Genomic DNA, 18,953 nt, shown 5'->3' on the forward strand with positions numbered 1-18,953 from the left:
TAGGAAGGACAAAATAGATCCGATTTAAGCTGCTACTGTCCTGACCACTAGGTGGGGCTGCTAATATGAATTAGTGTAACAGAAGTGAGATGGATTAACAAACTGTATAATGAAGGCATGACATAGGCAGACACGCTTTCTCTCTTATTATATAGATATTGTTTAATCCCTCTCACGTGTTTCAATATAGTGGTAGGTTAATTGTACCTCAACGTTGAGGTACAATCAACATATCCCTATATTGAATTAACACATGCAAACCATGACCATACCTTTTTATGTAATATCTGTGCAAAAAGCAATTTTGTCCATACAGCCGATAAACGATATACATTTATGGTCAGTGCATCTGCGGGTATATACACATGATATATCTACTAGAAGAAAGCAACGCTATAGGTGTAATTTATGTTGAACCCAACTTAAAACATGTATTTACTTAAAAACAAATTAAAAGACACTCATAGAGCCGTGTGATTGTATTCTAATAAAAAGGAATTTTCCTAATATTCTTCAAAAACAAATAAATAAAATAAGAAACAATATTATACAGTCAAAAAATCATGAATATATAGAAATTAAAACCAATATACGTAAATCACACTTGTATTATGAAGACCATTATTTGCTAATGTCTCATAGTGTTCCTTTTAACTGCTTTTTGTGAATGATAGTCAAATCAAATGTGTGGCTGTAGGTATAATTATAGGTTCCACAACGGTACGTGTGGCAACTGCAGCTTAGTGCAGGATATGCAGGTAACACGTGACTACAGATTCCAATGTGGTGTGAAGGATTCCAAGTGGTAAGTGTACTTGACTGCAGCTTGGTGCAAGTTAGCTGAAAGCGGTAATCCCAGCGTGCTAGGTAAGCTGCTGAAGGGGTATTAGTAATCAGTTCATAAATATCCCATGATGTTGGATCCCATAAAAGAGCAGCAGGAATATGAGTCCATAGAAAGGCAACCAAGGTTCTCCATCTAACGTGTTTCCCTGTCAAACTATAGCTTCCTCAGAGGCGATATATCCTTATGTACACATGATATATCTGTCAATGGCATTGTTCACAGATACATTGCCTTAGTCATGCAGCACAGCAGATGCGATACAGTATATCTGAAAGATATATTGTGCAAATCTGCCTGTATGTATAGGAGACCAGCAACAACTAAGAGGGCAAATTTAAATGCCCACCCAGTTTTGAGGTCTGGTCAGACATATTGAGCAGCAGATTGGTAAGTGTGTATTCTTACCAAATCGGCCAGCCGGATGGCCAACCGGTGCTGTGTCAGTTAGTGGCATACCCCGCATAACTCTTTTACAATATATACTATAGGTCTCTCTTAGTGCCTCCCGCAATTCATTAATATTTTATTTACATCATACCCAGTATAGTTTTTATTTTTTAATCTAATTGATGTACATACCTTCATAGAATGAAGGCATGTCTTATAGTTTTAGACACTCTGGGCTATAGGAAAGTTCTTTTTTAATCTAGGCTGACATTCCTTAAAAACTCTAAACCGAAGCAGAATTCTTCTAGTCTTAAAAACAGGTTAAATATCCAGCAAGGGACCCTCTTCGTAGTCTCTTCTTTGGCAGAGATGTGACCTAAAGTGAGCATTTTGGGGCTTAGTCCATTTGCAGAGTGCATCTGGAACAAATCACACGCAACTGCAGGCGATGTAGGGTAAGCAGTATGCAAACCAAACGCATCAGAGTATCAATGGAAATGTGGGCTATGCAGACTTGTCCGTAAATGTACTTTTATCTGTTTTCATGTATAACATTTGCACGAGGGATGGAGCTGGTGCAAGAGCGCACTGATAATGATTATGGCTATGAAATCAGTCACATAATTTGGGCCTGTTTTTTCTCCTACAGTTTTATTAATCTCAATAACATTTATTTCCAGTCATTTCCAGTCAATTTTGACCACTTCACAGCTCACAATATTGATTTAATCCAGTTTAGGCCAAAAAGTTGCATCGGGCTAGCTGGCTGACTAAGCTAAGTGACAGCAGTGGGCGGCACTAACACATATGACCCCATAGAAGTTTAAAAACCAAGAATGTTTTCATTAATCAAGAACTAGGTCAGAGGGCAGAGGGAGTTGGAATATGTTCACGGACTGAAGACAGGGAAAGGACGAAAGGATTGATTAGTTTTTAATTTATTAATTATTTTAATGTTTTGATTCTTAAGAAAATTTATAAGGGAAGATCAATGTAGCATCAAGTTCTTCAGTTCCTAAAAGACACAGGTTTTTTTATACATCTAATAGAAATGCAGTGGCCTTGCTTGTGGAGGTGCTGCTAAATAGTACACACTGTAAACAGACATTTAATTTGTGCCCAGGGAGGTTGTTAGGGATAATGGGACCAATACTTGCTGTTTACATCAGAGAGAAGCAGCCTGTAGCTCTCCAGCTGAACTACAATTCCCAACATCCGTGTTGTTTGTCAACAATGGGTGGCATGCCTCAGGTTACCTCAGCCTGCTTTATGCACTGTATGTAACATAAATATGTATGTAATGTGTCCAATATACTAATATTTGTATTCAACATATTTGCACTTTATTGCACACATCCTGGCAGGAAGATGCTCTGTGCTGCTACTATTTCTGGTCTCTCTCATTACACCCACCACCTACAATATCCACTTATTCCGCTAAGAATCACCTACATACAAAGGAGGCAGGCGTTTTTTTGAGCTGAACCATTATTTATAACATCTTATGAATTCACCAGGGTCCTCCAGCAACGAGTTGGAGTTGGGAGCAATGAAAAAAAGGGTAAATATGAAAATCTACCATGTATTGCCCAACAAATCAACTTGGTGGTTCAGAATTTTTTTTTTAAATGAAAGGGGCATATAGGGGATGCTGTCTGTGGCCATAAAAAAATTCTAGACATTTTTGGCATTCAGCAACCACATGTGGAAGATTTCAGCGGCTGTGGCAGTCCCACTTCCAACATGGCACATCAGGAAACAAATGTTTTTATTATTCAAGAGGCCTCGGGGAGTTGGACTATGTATGTAGTTGAAGGCAGGGAAATGAAGGTTTAGTAGTTAATTTTATTACATTTTTGATTCCGAAGCAAATTTTTGTGGGAGAGAGGAGGGGGGGAGTGGAGGCATTTACAAAAAATACAAAAAATATTTAAATCATTCACATCAGTCCTTGCCCCAGAAAAATCCTTGAGCGCTACGCCTGCTGCTGTGAGTGGATCTTCATCCCAGAAGGGGGCCAGGAAGACTACTAGTAGTTGTTAAAAAAAAAAAATTGACTGTTAAACAATCCTTTGCAAGGGGGAGAAAGTATGACAGCAGTCACCCAGTTGCACAGCGGATCACTGATGCCATAACATCTATGCTTGTATTAGATGTGCGTCCAATATCCTCCAATAATGCAGTGTGTTTTAGACAGTTAATTGAGGTCCTGTGTCCCCGCTACCAAATCCCATCTAGATTCCACTTCACTAGAAAAGCAATTACCAGCCTGTACAGGGATGTTAAAAAAAAAAAACTTAATTAGTGTCCTCCAAAATGCCACTGTACCCATTGTCCACTTAACCACAGATATGTGGACAAGCGGAACAGAGCAAAGCAAGATTACATGACTGTAACAGCCCACTGGTTGGGTGTATTGCCTTCAGTGGCACCAACAGCAGCAGCATCTAATAAATGGCAGCTCATTCAGAGGCAGGTTACTCTGTTGTGTATCACTGATTTCATTAAGAGGCATACCGTGGACAACCTTTTCGAAAAACTCATGGAAGTCATTGCAAAATGGCTTACCCCGCTTGCACTCTCCTCAGGATTTTTTTTCTTCTGAAAATGCCACCAATATTGTTAGAGCCTTACAGCTGGGTGAATTCACATCCTATATTTTTCTCACGCAATGAACTTGGCGGTGCAATTTTTTTAAAAAAATGACAGGGGCGTACAGGATATGCTTTCTGTGGCCCGAAAAATTTCTGGACATTTTCGCCATTCAGCAGGCGCATGTAGAAGATTGCAGCACCTGCAAGAAATATTGAATTTGCCCTGCCGCCAGCTGAAGCAAGAGGTAGTTAAAGGTGGAACTCCATGCTTCAGCGGATGGAGGAACAGCAAAAACCCATCCAAAGCTACACAGAGAACTATGACATAGGAAGAGGAGGGGGAATGCTCAGTGGAAAATACTTTCCGTGTTGTGCAGCCCCCCTTTATGTACTGCACCTCCAGCCCCTTTATGGACAACACAGCAGCACCTCTTTATGTACTGCAGCCCCAGACCCTTGAAGGTACTGCAGCCCCAGCCCCTTGATGGACAGAACAACACAGCAGCACCCCTTTATGTACTGCAGACCCCCTTTTTGTACTGCAGCCCCAGCCCCTTGATGGTACAGCAGCTCCAGCCCATTGATTGACAGGAAAACAGTGACAGCAGCCCCAGCCCGACAACACTGCACCCTAGAGAAGTTGAGAACACGTGCACAGACACGTGTTCTGTACACTGGGCCTGATTCAGACCCGCTCGCGAGCGCTGAGCGCTCGCAAGCGGGTCGATGGTGCCCTAGTGCGCATGCGCACAATGGAGGGAGCTCCGTCATGCGCATGCGTGAGACCCAGATAGCGACAGCCAAGCTGTCGCTCCGGGTCTCGTACCAAAGGGGGCGTGCTGTCGATGTTGAGTGACAGCACGCCCCTTTTGGTGGGCATGCCGGGGGCGTGGCTGCCAGACGGAGGCGTTCCCATGGGAACGCCTACCATCTGGGTCCGGCCCCACTGACATCACTAGTGATGTCAGTGGGAGTGACTTTGGCTCTGATAGAGCCAAAATCACTCCAGGGCTTGCGGTGACCGAGACCCTACCGCAGGGTCTCGTCGCAAGCCCGATGGCCGCGATGGTCTTGACCATCGCGACCATCATCATGGACGCTTGCATAAGCTGTGGGTGATAACCCACAGCTATGCGAGCGTACAGGAGGACGCCCCAAAAATCAGGCCCACTGTCCACAGCCGGAGTGAAAATAGCGCCGATCACCGGGAACTTTTTAGAATCCAAAAGCGGGATGATGACGTTTTGCCTTGTTTTGGATTCCGAGTTAGGTGGGAAAACCCGAGCTGGACTCCGATCCTACTCAGATCCCCTATGTTCGGAGAACCGGACCCACTCATCTCTAATTTCAATAATTGCATAATATTATTGAACCTCCAGAAGTTCACAAGGAATTCATTTATTTAAAGTCATCCTTTATGTATCATATAGTGGGATACAAACTTGTCTCTGGCCTCTTGGTTTAGTCACAGGAATGTTTTATTTTAACAGTTAAGAATTTTCTGACCTATGTATTAGAATTAGGGGTGAGCGGGTTCGGATTTCTGAAATCCGAACCCCCCCGAGCCCCCCCGATCCGAGTCCGATCCGAGTCAGGCTCGACTTTTCCCGCCTGACTCGGATCTGAAATCGAGGCAAAACGTCATCATCCCGCCTTCCGAGTCTCGCGGGTTTTGGATCCTATATAAGGTACCCGCGTCGGCGCCATTTTCTCACTCGGCTGTGGACAGTGAAGAGGGAGGGTGGGAGTTAGGGCTGTGTAGTGTAGTGTAGTGTAGTGCTGCTGTTGTCCACTACTTCAAAGTCCATAGGGGCTGGCTGTGTTGTGCTGTGCTGCTGTTGTTAATAGGGGCTGTGTCCACTACTTCAAAGTCCATAGGGGCTGGCTGGACTGTGTTGTGCAGTCAGTTCTCCATAGGGGCTGTGTCCACTCCAAAGTCCTGTGCAGTGTCCCAGTCCTAAAGGGGTGCTGTAGTGTTGTCCAGGGGGTGCTCTGTCCATCAGGGGTGCTCCCCCCAAGTGCTAAAAAAATAATATATTTTCTGTGTTTGTGAATTGTGTGCGCAGTAGCTGCACGTGCATCAACAAAGTAGTGCCAAGCGTGCGCCTGTGTCATAAGTAAAGGGCCGGCTGGCTTGACCGTTAAAGGGTGCTGTAACCCCCAAAGTACACTCCAGTCCAAACCAAAAAAAAATTATTTTCTGTGTTTGTGAATTGTGTGCGCAGTAGCCGCACGTGCATCAACAAAGTAGTGCCAAGCGTGCGCCTGTGTCATAAGTAAAGGGCCGGCTGGCTTGACCGTTAAAGGGTGCTGTAACCCCCGAAAGTACACTCCAATCCAAACCAAAAAAAAATTATTTTCTGTGTTTGTGAATTGTGTGCGGAGTAGCCGCACGTGCATCAACAAAGTAGTGCCAAGCGTGCGCCTGTGTCATAAGTAAAGGGCCGGCTGGCTTGACCGTTAAGGGTGCTGTAACCCCCGAAAGTACACTCCAGTCCAAACCAAAAAAAAAATTATTTTCTGTGTTTGTGAATTGTGTGCGCAGTAGCCGCACGTGCATCAACAAAGTAGAGCCAAGCGTGCGCCTGTGTCATAAGTAAAGGGCCGGCTGGCTTGACCATTAAGGGTGCTGTAACCCCCGAAAGTACACTCTAGTCCAAACCAAAAAAAAAATTATTTTCTGTGTTTGTGAATTGTGTGCGCAGTAGCCGCACGTGCATCAACAAAGTAGTGCCAAGCGTGCGCCTGTGTCATAAGTAAAGGGCCGGCTGGCTTGACCGTTAAGGGTGCTGTAACCCCCGAAAGTACACTCCAGTCCAAACCAAAAAAAAAATTATTTTCTGTGTTTGTGAATTGTGTGCGCAGTAGCCGCACGTGCATCAACAAAGTAGTGCCAAGCGTGCGCCTGTGTCAGAAGTAAAGGGTCGGCTGGCTTGACCGTTAAAGGGTGCTGTAACCCCCAAAAGTACACTCCAATCCAAACCAAAAAAAAATTATTTTCTGTGTTTGTGAATTGTGTGCGCAGTAGCCGCACGTGCATCAACAAAGTAGTGCCAAGCGTGCGCCTGTGTCATAAGTAAAGAGCCGGCTGGCTTGACCGCTAAGGGTGCTGTAACCCCCGAAAGTACACTCCAGTCCAAACCAAAAAAAAAATAATTTTCTGTGTTTGTGAATTGTGTGCGCAGTAGCCGCACGTGCATCAACAAAGTAGTGCCAAGCGTGCGCCTGTGTCATAAGTAAAGGGCCGGCTGGCTTGACCGTTAAGGGTGCTGTAACCCCCGAAAGTACACTCCAGTCCAAACAAAAAAAAAAATTATTTTCTGTGTTTGTGAATTGTGTGCGCAGTAGCCGCATGTGCATCAACAAAGTAGTGCCAAGCGTGCGCCTGTGTCATAAGTAAAGGGCCGGCTGGCTTGACCGTTAAAGGGTGCTGTAACCCCCAAAGTACACTCCAGTCCAAACCAAAAAAAAAATTATTTTCTGTGTTTGTGAATTGTGTGCGCAGTAGCCGCACGTGCATCAACAAAGTAGTGCCAAGCGTGCGCCTGTGTCATAAGTAAAGGGCCGGCTGGCTTGACCGTAAAAGGGTGCTGTAACCCCCGAAAGTACACTCCAATCCAAACCAAAAAAAAATTATTTTCTGTGTTTGTGAATTGTGTGCGCAGTAGCCGCACGTGCATCAACAAAGTAGTGCCAAGCGTGCGCCTGTGTCATAAGTAAAGGGCCGGCTGGCTTGACCGTTAAGGGTGCTGTAACCCCCGAAAGTACACTCCAGTCCAAACCAAAAAAAAAATAATTTTCTGTGTTTGTGAATTGTGTGCGCAGTAGCCGCACGTGCATCAACAAAGTAGTGCCAAGCGTGCGCCTGTGTCATAAGTAAAGGGCCGGCTGGCTTGACCATTAATGGTGCTGTAACCCCCGAAAGTACACTCCAGTCCAAACCAAAAAAAAATTATTTTCTGTGTTTGTGAATTGTGTGCGCAGTAGCCGCACGTGCATCAACAAAGTAGTGCCAAGCGTGCGCCTGTGTCATAAGTAAAGGGCCGGCTGGCTTGACCGTTAAAGGGTGCTGTAACCCCCAAAGTACACTCCTGTCCAAACCCAAAAAAAAATTATTTTCTGTGTTTGTACTTTGTGTGCGCAGTAGCCGCACGTGCATCAACAAAGTAGTGCCAAGCGTGCGCCTGTGTCATAAGTAAAGGGCCGGCTGGCTTGACCGTTAAAGGGTTCTGTAACCCCCAAAGTACACTCCCAAACCAAAAAATATATATTTTCTGTGTTTGTGACTTGTGTGCACTGTGGCTGCACGTGCATCAACAAAGGAGCAGCGCCAAGCGTGCGCCTGTGTCCCATAAGTAAATAGCCGGCTGGCTCATTTCTTAAAGGGTGGTGTAACCCACAAAGTGCACTACTCTCCAGCAAAAATAAAAAAATATTTTCTGTGTTTGTGTGCGCTTTAGCCGCACGTATATATCAATATAACATAAATGGAGGACCAAACTTTCTCCGATAAAAATAAAATAGGGAAAGATCAAGAACCACTTCCTCCTAGTGCTGTTGCTGCTGCTGGGAGTTGTTCATCATCCCAGAGAGGAAGTAGGAACATCACTACTTTTACTAAACAATTGACCCTCCAACAGTCCCTAGCGATGAGGATGAAGTACGACAGCAGTCATCCTGAAGCAAAACATATAACTGAGGCCTTGACTGCTATGTTGGTGTTAGACGTGCGTCCGGTATCCGCCATTAGTGCAGTGGGATTTAGACAATTGATGGAGGTAGTGTGTCCTCGGTTCCAAATCCCGTCTAGATTCCACCAGCATCCTCAAAGCAGCAGCGACAAGCGTGCGTCTGTCTGTTAAGGGGTGTTGTAACTCTCAAAGTGCTCCAAAAAATAAAATAAAAATTTTAATGTGTTTGTGACTTGTGTGCGATGTAGCCGCACTTGCATCCTCAAAGCAGCAGCGACAAGCGTGCATCTGTCTGTTAAAGGGTGGTGACACCCTCAAAGTGTGCTACACAAACAATTAAAATATTGTTCTTTTTTTTTCGGTCTTTGTGAAATATGTGGGCTGTAGCCGCACCTGCATCCTTAAAGCAGCAGCGACAAGCGTGCGTCTGTCTGTTAAAAGGTGGTGACACCCTCAAAGTGTGCTACACAAACAATTAAAATATTGTTCTTTTTTTTTCGGTCTTTGTGAAATGTGTGGGCTGTAGCCGCACCTGCATCCTTAAAGCAGCAGCGACAAGCGTGCGTCTGTCTGTTAAAGGGTGGTGACACCCTCAAAGTGTGCTACACAAACAATAAAAATATTCTTCTTCTTTTTTCTGTCTTTGTGAATTGTGTGGGCTGTAGCCGCACTTGCATCCTCAAAGCAGCAGCGACAAGCGTGCGTCTGTCTGTTAAAGGGTGGTGTAACCCTCAAAGTGCGCTCCACAAACAATAAAAATATTCTTTTTTTTCTCTGTCTTTGTGAATTGTGTGGGCTGTAGCCGCACTTGCATCCTCAAAGCAGCAGCGACAAGCATGCGTCTGTCTGTTAAAGTATTACATCGGTGACAGCATCCAAGTAGGCATGTCAGACAGTCCGTACCTGTACTGGCAGGAAAAAGAAGCAATTTGGAGGTCCCTGTACAAACTGGCTCTATTTTACCTGAGTTGCCCCCCCTCCAGTGTGTACTCCGAAAGAGTGTTTAGTGCAGCCGGGAACCTTGTCAGCGAAAGGCGTAGGAGGTTGCTTCCACAAAATGTGGAGAAGATGATGTTCATAAAATGAATTATCAACTCTTCCAGGGAGACCAGCCTCCAGAACGTACAGAGGGACCTGTGGTTCCAGCAGGGACGAATTAATACTCTGTGAGGATGAGGATGTACACACTGAAGAGGGTGAGGAATCGGTGGATGAGGAGGATGAGGATGACATCTTGCCTCCGTAGAGCCAGTTTGTGCAGGGACAGATTAATTGCCAGCTTGTTTTGTGGGGGCCCAAACGAACCAATCATTTCAGCCACAGTTGTGTGGCAGACCCTGGCGCTGAAATGATTGGTTTGTTAAAGTGTGCATGTCCTGTTTATACAACATAAGGGTGGGTGGGAGGGCCCAAGGACAATTCCATCTTGCACCTCTTTTTTTTCTTTGCATTATGTACAGTTTGGGGCCTAGTTTTTCAAACTGCCATCCTGTCTGCCACTGCAGTGTCACTCCTAGATGGACCACGTGTTTGTGCCGCCCACTCGTGTCGCTTAGCATAGTCATCCAGCTACCTCGGTGCAACCTTTTGGACATAAAAACACTATTGTGAGGTGTGAGGTGTTCAGAATAGACTGGAAATGAGTGGAAATTAAGGTTATTGAGGTTAATAATAGCATAGGAGCAGAAAAACCTACAAATTCTGTGATTTTAGCTGTTTTTATGCTTTTTTTCAAAAAAATACAGATCCAAAACACAAAACCCAGAACCCAAAACACGGAAGGGTGGTTTTGGCAAAACCAATCCAGATCCAAAACACGAAGAAAGATCCAGATCCAAAACCAAAACACAAAACACGAAAAGTGGCCGGTGCACACCCCTAATTAGAATCAGAATCTGTGATGGCAAACTGGATTTGTGTGGAGATGTAACAAACCTCCAAAAGATTGGAAATATTGAGAAAGTTGTTTATAGCAATCAATTAGCTTCTAGCTAGAATTTTTCAAGTACATTCTATAAAAATGATAGGTAATAGCTGATTGATTGCTATTGGCAACTTCGCCACTTGTCTACTGTTTAGAAGGCTTGATCCATCTCCCCCTTGGTTTTGTAAATTATATACAGTATATGAATGGAACGGGGGGTAAGCATACTGTAAGTCAATATCAGTGCATTAGATTGTAAGTTCTCACTACAAGGGTGCCCCCTCCTGCATCCTTGTCTTCTCCCACCTGTGTACACTTGTATTAATCCTTCTATATGTTCTGTACTAGGCTTTATACTTTTTTCTTACCTTGCCTATCACATCCTACTTAATGCTTAAATTTAGTATCATTGCAATTATGTGTCTTGCATGTTCTGTGTGCTGCTTTTAGCAATTCTTTGTTTTATGTATTGTGGTCTATTTCATTTGGCTACAGCTCTTTATGAAATTTGTGTGACCTTGAAAATAAGCAATAAAAATAATAGTACAGTAGTACATTATTAAGAGATGGGTGTTGCATTACTTTTTTTCAGACGATTTACACATTAAATAAAGTTATTATACTTTGTCCAAAATAGCAGTGGCGGAACTCCCGGAGACAATGGAGTCATTTGCCGCCGGGCGTCAGCCCTGAAGGGGGCACCTGGCTCCATTGTCCCCGGGAGCTGCATGGAGAAGGAGCACCGCTGATCGGCGCTCCACCTCCATTGGTGTAACTATGGAGGGTGCAAGGGGCGCACCCCTGCACCCTCCATTTGCCGGGCACCCGCTGAGTGTGTTGCCAGCGGGCGCCTGGCTCCTATTCAAACCCCCGGCGGCAGCCGGAGGACGGAGCTCCCTCCGTCTTCCGGGTCCCGCAGTGTACTATGGGAGTGAAGTCATAACGTCACTCCCATAGTGCCGAGGAGCGGACGCCGGGGACGGAGCTCAGGAGTGAGCTCCGTCTTCCGGGTCCCGCAGTGCACTATGGGAGTGACGTAATGACATCACTCCCATAGTGTCGAGGAGAAGATGCCGGGGATGGACGGCAGCAGCACTGGAGCGGGGATAAAGGTAAGTGTTTGTTTGTTTTTTGTGTGTGTGCGCGCGCGGTGGGGGCCATCACTACTGGGGGCAACTACAGGGGCTCACTACTGGGGGTAACTACAGGGGCCTACTACTGGGAGCAACTACAGGGGCTCACTACTGGGGGCAACTACAGGGTGCTCACTACTGGGGGCAACTACAGGGGCCTCCCTACTGGGGGTAACTACAGGGGCCTCACTACTGGGGGCAACTACTGGGGGCAATTACAGGGTGCTCACTACTAGGGCAACTACAGGGGCCTCACTACTGGGGGCAACTACAGGGTGCTCACTACTGGGGGCAACTACAGGGACCTCCCTACTGGGGGTAACTACAGGGGCCTCACTACTGGGGGCAACTACTGGGGGCAATTACAGGGTGCTCACTACTAGGGCAACTACAGGGGCCTCACTACTGGGGGCAACTACAGGGGGCTCACTACAGGGGGCTCACTACTACTGGGGGCAACTACAGGGCCTCACTACTGGGGGCTCACTACTGGGGGCAGCTACAGGGGCCTCACTGCTGGGGCAACTACAGGGGCCTCATTACTGGGGGCAACTACAGGGGGCTCACTACTGGGGGCAACTACAAGGGGCTCACTACTCAGGGCAACTACAAGGGGCTCACTACTGGATGTACTGCATAGGGGACCATTACTGGGGAGCACTACATAGGCGGACCACTACTGGGGGCATTATATAAAAGGAACTGCATAAGGGGGGCGGCAGCAGCTGGGGCTGGCATAGGTGCTGGGGGGTGGTACATTTTAGTTTGGGGGGGGCACCAACATTTATCTTGCCTCCGGGCACCTGGGATAAAGTTACGCCACTGCAAAATAGGCTTTAATAGGTTACATTATATGATTACATTTTATCAAATGAAATTGCACTATATTAAGTCATATGAAATGATATACCCATAGAGACTCTATTCTATCATTCTTTTTGCATTTTTATTTTTTTAGCTATAATTGTTCTCTTAAAAAATCTGTAAGTGAATTAAGGGGAGTTTGCTTTACCAATTGTATATATAGAAAAATAAATCACCAACATTCCTGTCGTAATCGTGTCAAATAATATTCCTAAATAACTTACAACTATGCCCCCAGGGACAGTAGTTTACAGGAATTCTGTTACAGCACCTACACACATCTGACCTTATAGTGCTTTACACACCTGGAAATAATAGAAGTACTGTATTTATCCTCAACCCCTTACCTCAGGCTCTGTTACTAGGAACAGCTTTCAGCAAAGTACTGTGAAGATGTCATACTATAAATGTATATATAACTGTATATAAAACTGTCTGTTCAGTAACATGTTTTGCACAGGATCCATGACTTGAGTCCTAATATGAAAGACACAGATGCAGTGCACACAGAGAACTTTATCAAGGTATGTGGTGGTGCAGGCACAGGACAATTGTTTTCATCAGGGATATTAGAAACACTTATTGTTTTTTAAATCATGATTATTTCAATTTGCTCTCCTTTTATTATCCAGACCTTTATTATCCAGACCAATGTTGACATTTTACATGTGTTGAAAGAAAAGTAGGGAGTGGTTTTATTAATTGCTGCTTTGACTTATATTTATAGGGTATTTTACTGAGCAACACATATTTTTTTAATTGTACTTTGCAGTTATTTAAAAGAATTCAGTATCTAATTTCTCATTGCGACCGAATGATCTCACTCCCACAGATAATCACAAATTTGTAGGTGAAAGAAGTTACTAGTCCTTGAGCAACCTGAGTGGCCTTGCTTCACCATTGCTTGTGATTTCTTCTCACCATCAGTAACGGCCTGTTATTGACTCCTCCCAATGCATTGTGAGCGGATACTTTGCTGCCATCCCCATGCTCCTACACTACCACTTGGAACAACTTGGAACAGCTTCTATACTATCACCTAGAGAAACGTATTACTGCTGTGTATGTGTGGTCATACTGCTGCAATATCTCCTGGTTGGTGGCTAATTCCCACTTGTCCCACAATATGGACTGATCTATATTTGTTAGCTGGCAGAGGGCTTGAGCTGTAAGTCACTGGGCTTCACCCAGAACAGCCAGAGTACGGAATAACATTTTGCATTATTCTGGAGGTCACAAGATGCAAGTCAGTGCTTGTGTCTTGAATTAGGTATATGTTCATTTAGCTCCAAAGAAGTGTCCTGAAAAGGTCAGTATACACAGCATACAGATGTACACTTTTCTAGATGTTCAGAGGATATATATTTTTAGAGCTCACAGGGCCCCTTTTTATTCAGTTCCAACATACAATACCACAGGAGATACACCAGCCCTGGTCTCTTTAGCGAATCAAGCTATGTACATGAGCACTTGGTTTGGACATTTAACATTGTCCCTAATGGACAGTGGGAAGTGGCCACTCCGTGGTATCTGGATGTCTGGAAAGGGGGGGAGGGGATCCCTCCAACACTTCCAGGATTCTGCTGGGGGGACCTAAGCAATTCCTTTGGCTGAATATGGGCTCTAAAAGTAGTAACTATATCTCCAGGCAGAAGCCTGTTACTGAGCTGGAGCACTTTTGAGCTCCCTTGTAGTAATTTGCTTTATGTGACCCCCCAGCTACCCCTGCATCTGCTGATTTCACTTTGACTCTGGAGCCTGCTGAAGGAGAACTCCCAACAACTCACTAATTGCATTTTAGTGCTGGTGTTAATGGAAGCTACTCTCCTGGTTCCTAACATATGGGCTTCCCCTCCTCTAATATAGGACTTCCCTGACATCTCAGCAGTGCTGCAGCCGGCAGGCTTTGTCCATTGCTGCAGCATGCTAAAAAATGTTATTATTACTTCTGGTGGGTTTAGGGGCCGATTCAGCAGAGGATGCAGATCAGGGTTTTCATGCAGATTCCCAATTATCGGAAATGTGCGCAAACGCAGGACATGATCTGCACATGTGTAGAACTGGTTCTGCTAGATCACATGCAGGACCCCCTATGCCTCTGCCTGATTGACAGGCAGAGGCATTTGCGGGGCTTGGGCAGGGACGACGCACATTCCTGGAAACACTTCTGTTATCTGGGAGCGATGAGGCCATGGTCAGTTATGCTACCCTGACCACTAGGATTGATTTGTGTAGTAAGGTGTGGACTTCTTACTGAATACAGTTCCTGGTTCGACTATTAGTCTTGCAAATTATTCAAAACAAATATTAACAATAAATTGAATTTATTCGCACATAACCATTTCACAAAAGAGCAAAGTGGTGCAAGACAAAGTTGAAACAACAATTCACATTAAAACAATGTATACATGCATAAGACTACAGGAAAGACACCCGGATCCCTGGGTAATTTTATTTAACAGGAACACTTCGTTCTTGTGCTGCAAGGTAGAGGGGTTAGCAATACACTATTTTACCCACACCACATATAATAATACCATTAACCATTTGTATAAACAATATTTGCCACCTAATCAACATTTAGTCCCTGAATGTCTGGCCAGAACCCCTTGCGTTGGTGCACTTTTCAATAACCAAGGCCTTAAGGCTATGTTGCTAGGATATCTGAAGTTATCTGTGAATGCTACACTGCCACTGATGGTAATACTGTTGCTGGCCCTTGAATGCTGCAAGCCTGGTCTTGGAAACTCTTTAAGATAGCCTGTAGCTGTCCCTGAATGCTGCCTTTGCCTAAAATGAGTATACTCCGGTGGTTCTATTCACGGGTGCTAGCAGAGAAAGTTTAACCCCGTATAGTACAACATAGATTAAGTTTAGTAGGTCTGGATGAAACAACACAGGGCCTGATTCAGAGCCGGACGCTCTGACCAGAGCACTCGCTCTGAATCAGGGCCCTCCTACCTAAAAATGGAGCCGCCTCTTGGACGCTCGCATAGCTGTGGGTTACCACCCACAGCATATGCGAGCGTCCATGGTGATGGTCGCGATGGTCAAGACCATCGCGACCATCGGGCTTGCGACGAGACCCTGCGGTAGGGTCTCTTGGCCGCAAGCCCTGGAGTGATTTTGGCTCTATCAGAGCCAAAATGACTCCCACTGACATCACTAGTGATGTCAGTGGGGCCGGCTCCAGACGGAAGGCGTTCCCATGGGAACGCCTCCATCTGGGTAGCCACGCCCCTGGCATGCCCACCAAAGGGGGCGTGCTGTCAGTCACCATCGACAGCATGCCCCCTTTGGTGCAAGACCCCGAGCGACAGCTTGGCTGTCGCTATGCGGGTCTCGCGCATGCGCACGACAGAGCTCCCTCCGTTGTGCGCATGCGCATTAGGGCACCATCGACCCGCTTGCGAGCGTCCTGCGCTCACGAGCGGGTCTGAATTAGGCCCACAGTTCCTTAATAACTGTTAATTCAAGCTGAGTATCTGGGTATAGGAGAAGGGATTATCCTGCTGCTATAAAGTAGATGAGGAATAAATTAACTCCATCAGGCTCTATCCTCATTGAATGGCTGTATTGTAGTTAATCTCTTAGTGTTGCAGACACTACTATGAGCTCACAGGTAATTAGCCCTTTACTTGTCTATACCTGCCTGCAGTTTCTGTCAGTTCCGTGGTGCAAAACACTGGGCATCTAACAGACCTCCTCCTTATAGTCCAGCTGATCAGTGCTTGTACCTCCTGGAATAGCATCCTTTCCTCCAATCCAGCCCCCGCTGTCAGTCACAGCAGAGGGGGAAGGCTTCGGGGCATTCCCACCTACGCTGCTTCCTCTCCCAAACAACCAGGGCCGGCTCTAGGGGTGTTCGACCAGTGCGGTCGCACAGGGGCACCACCTGTAGAGGGCGGCACCCCTCCCCAGCATCCCGATTTTAGCGGGACAGTATTGTCCCACTGTTCCATCCGCGGGCCATCCGCGGGTGGTCAAATCGGGAGGCTGGGGACCCCCACTGCCGCAGCTGTGTGGCGGTGCCACTGACGGGAGAGGGCTGGGGAAAGCCCAGCCAGTGACGGAGTGCTGGGCTTTACCCCCATAGCCGCGCGTGAGGTTAAGGCACTCTTTCAAGAGCCGGCACAGGGTGCTCAGAACCCTGGAGCCAGCCCTGCAAGCAGCAACAGCTTCCTGACAAGCTCCGGGTGACACCGCTCCGGTCAGTCCAGCCTCTCACCCTGTAAGTGGCACCCACGGGTCCGGCTGACATTCTCACAGCTGTCCGGTGAGTGCGTGGACCCTGCACTGTATCACACTGCCTCAGGACTAAATGCCAGTCAGCTGGGCAGCTCCTCTTAAAAGCTCTGTCCGGGTCCTTGACACGCGCCGGCTCTATTCCTGCTGGGTGTGCGTGCTACATTACAGTTACAATGGCCATATATCACTGTAGGAGGGCGAGCTCGGCTCCCCTTCAAGTCCAGTGGGGCTGTCCAGACACTACGCCACCCCACCATTAACAGTCCACAGCTGGGGACAGTTCATAATCCCGGGTTTAAGGGGAATAGAGACAGTCCAGCGGGCATTATATAACGCATACAAATGCCAGTGTCCAGTACATAAATAATACACATCACAGCCCTGGGGCATCATGCACACCCAAATAAATATTAGACACATCTACCCCACATAAACCAGGCATCTTATTAGTGATACTCCCAGGACTGGGGGTATCACACAGTCAGCATCCATGGACACAGGCTTCTTGGCCTTGCAAGCCAGCCAGCCTGCATTAGATGAGGCTTACTCAGCTGGCCGGTGCCCCCCAACATTGTCACCAATGGTCACGATGGTGATCCCAGACTGCGACCTTGGTCACAGCATTGGGATTGCAGATGCTGACAGGAAGTGTCTCTTCACTTCAAACGCCTTCTGCAGTATTTACCTGTAAAATACAGGTTTGGTCTCGCTGGGAAGGGGCATGACCACACAATAGTACCTCCAATTGAAATTACACCACACAGTAGTGTCCCTTATTCACATTATGCCACACAGAGCCCTTTCACGTTATGCCACACAGTAGTACTCCTTAAAACACAATATGCCAGACACAGGAATACCTCTTAAAACACCTTATGCCACACACAGGAATGCCCCTTAAAACACATTATGCCAGACAAAGGAATACCCCTTAAAACACATTATGCCACACACAGGAATGCCCCTTAAAACACATTCTGGAAAACAATGAGTAATAACACTGCGCACATGGAATTGATGTAATAGGTGGGGTGTGCTGCATCTACAAAGAAGGGTGTCCTCCCTACTGTATATGTACAAGAAGTATGCTATGCAGCTAGATGGCCTGTTGTGTCAGCTCCGTAATTGACCAAAAAAAAGGGTTATTACAAAATTGTATAATGATGAAACTTTTATGCAATCAAATCTCAAGACACATTTACAAACCTGACCTGATAAACTGAAACTACATATCAGGTCAGGGGTAAATAGGGAGTGTTCAATGGTCGTGACTAAAAACAATAAACTGTAGGATACATGTTCAGAGTAGGAAACAAAAAGAAATTAAAATTTAAATATAGCACTGGAGTCGCTGTAGATTATAGTCCACCCCAGTATGTTTAATGTAAATAGAACAGTGATGCGCAGAATAGTATGAGTCAGTACTTGGAGAACTTCGGTGTGGAGCCGGAGCGGTGTCCCGCTACTCACCCCTCTAGCTGCTGTTAGTCCTTGTGATGCCACAGTGAAGCGTCCGTTGCCCGCGGTGATCAAGGTGGAATACGAGGTTGACCGGGGGGGTCGAGAAGCAGGGACTCCAGACAAGGACACAGATGCTGACGGTGTGGACTGGAGCTGTGCCTGGTTGAAACACCCCTCACTGTCCACGGGATACCAGCTCTGTGTCCTCTGCCTGGGAAGGGAGTGTAACCGGTTTCGATGGTCAGGTCTCCACACATTATGCATTTTAAAACACATTATGCCACAAAGTAATGCCTCTTAAAACACATTATGCCACACAGTAATGCCCCTTAACACACATTATGCCACACACAGTAATGCCCCTTTAAAATATATGAAGTGTGTATATGACTTTTCTCTGACCAGCAGCTTCGACCCCCCCCCAATGTGTCCTTCTAGCAGCATCTCCCTGTGTCTCTCCATTCCCACCAGAGTAAACCCCCCCATCCCTCTAGCAGCAGCTCCCTGTCCCTATGTCTCCTCTCCCACCAGAATCCAACCACCCCATCCCTATAGCAGCAGCTCCCTGCCCTGTGTCTCCTCTCCCACCATATTATACCCCCTCCCTCGTTGGTTGTTGCTAGATCCACAATCCACAAGATGTCACAACCACATGACCGTTATGACAGGGCCGGACCGCTACCAGTGTTACTAGACACATGTGCATAGAGAGGAAATATAAACCGTGCCCAAAGTATGACGAGCAAACACTTTAGGCCCCTGTTCTAAACCTTGCCCCTCCCCCTTTGGTCACCGGTCACATTG

This window comes from Taudactylus pleione, unplaced genomic scaffold (genome assembly GCF_031769625.1).
Source record: "Taudactylus pleione unplaced genomic scaffold, aTauple2 ptg000181l, whole genome shotgun sequence".
Taxonomy (NCBI): Eukaryota; Metazoa; Chordata; class Amphibia; order Anura; family Myobatrachidae; genus Taudactylus; species Taudactylus pleione.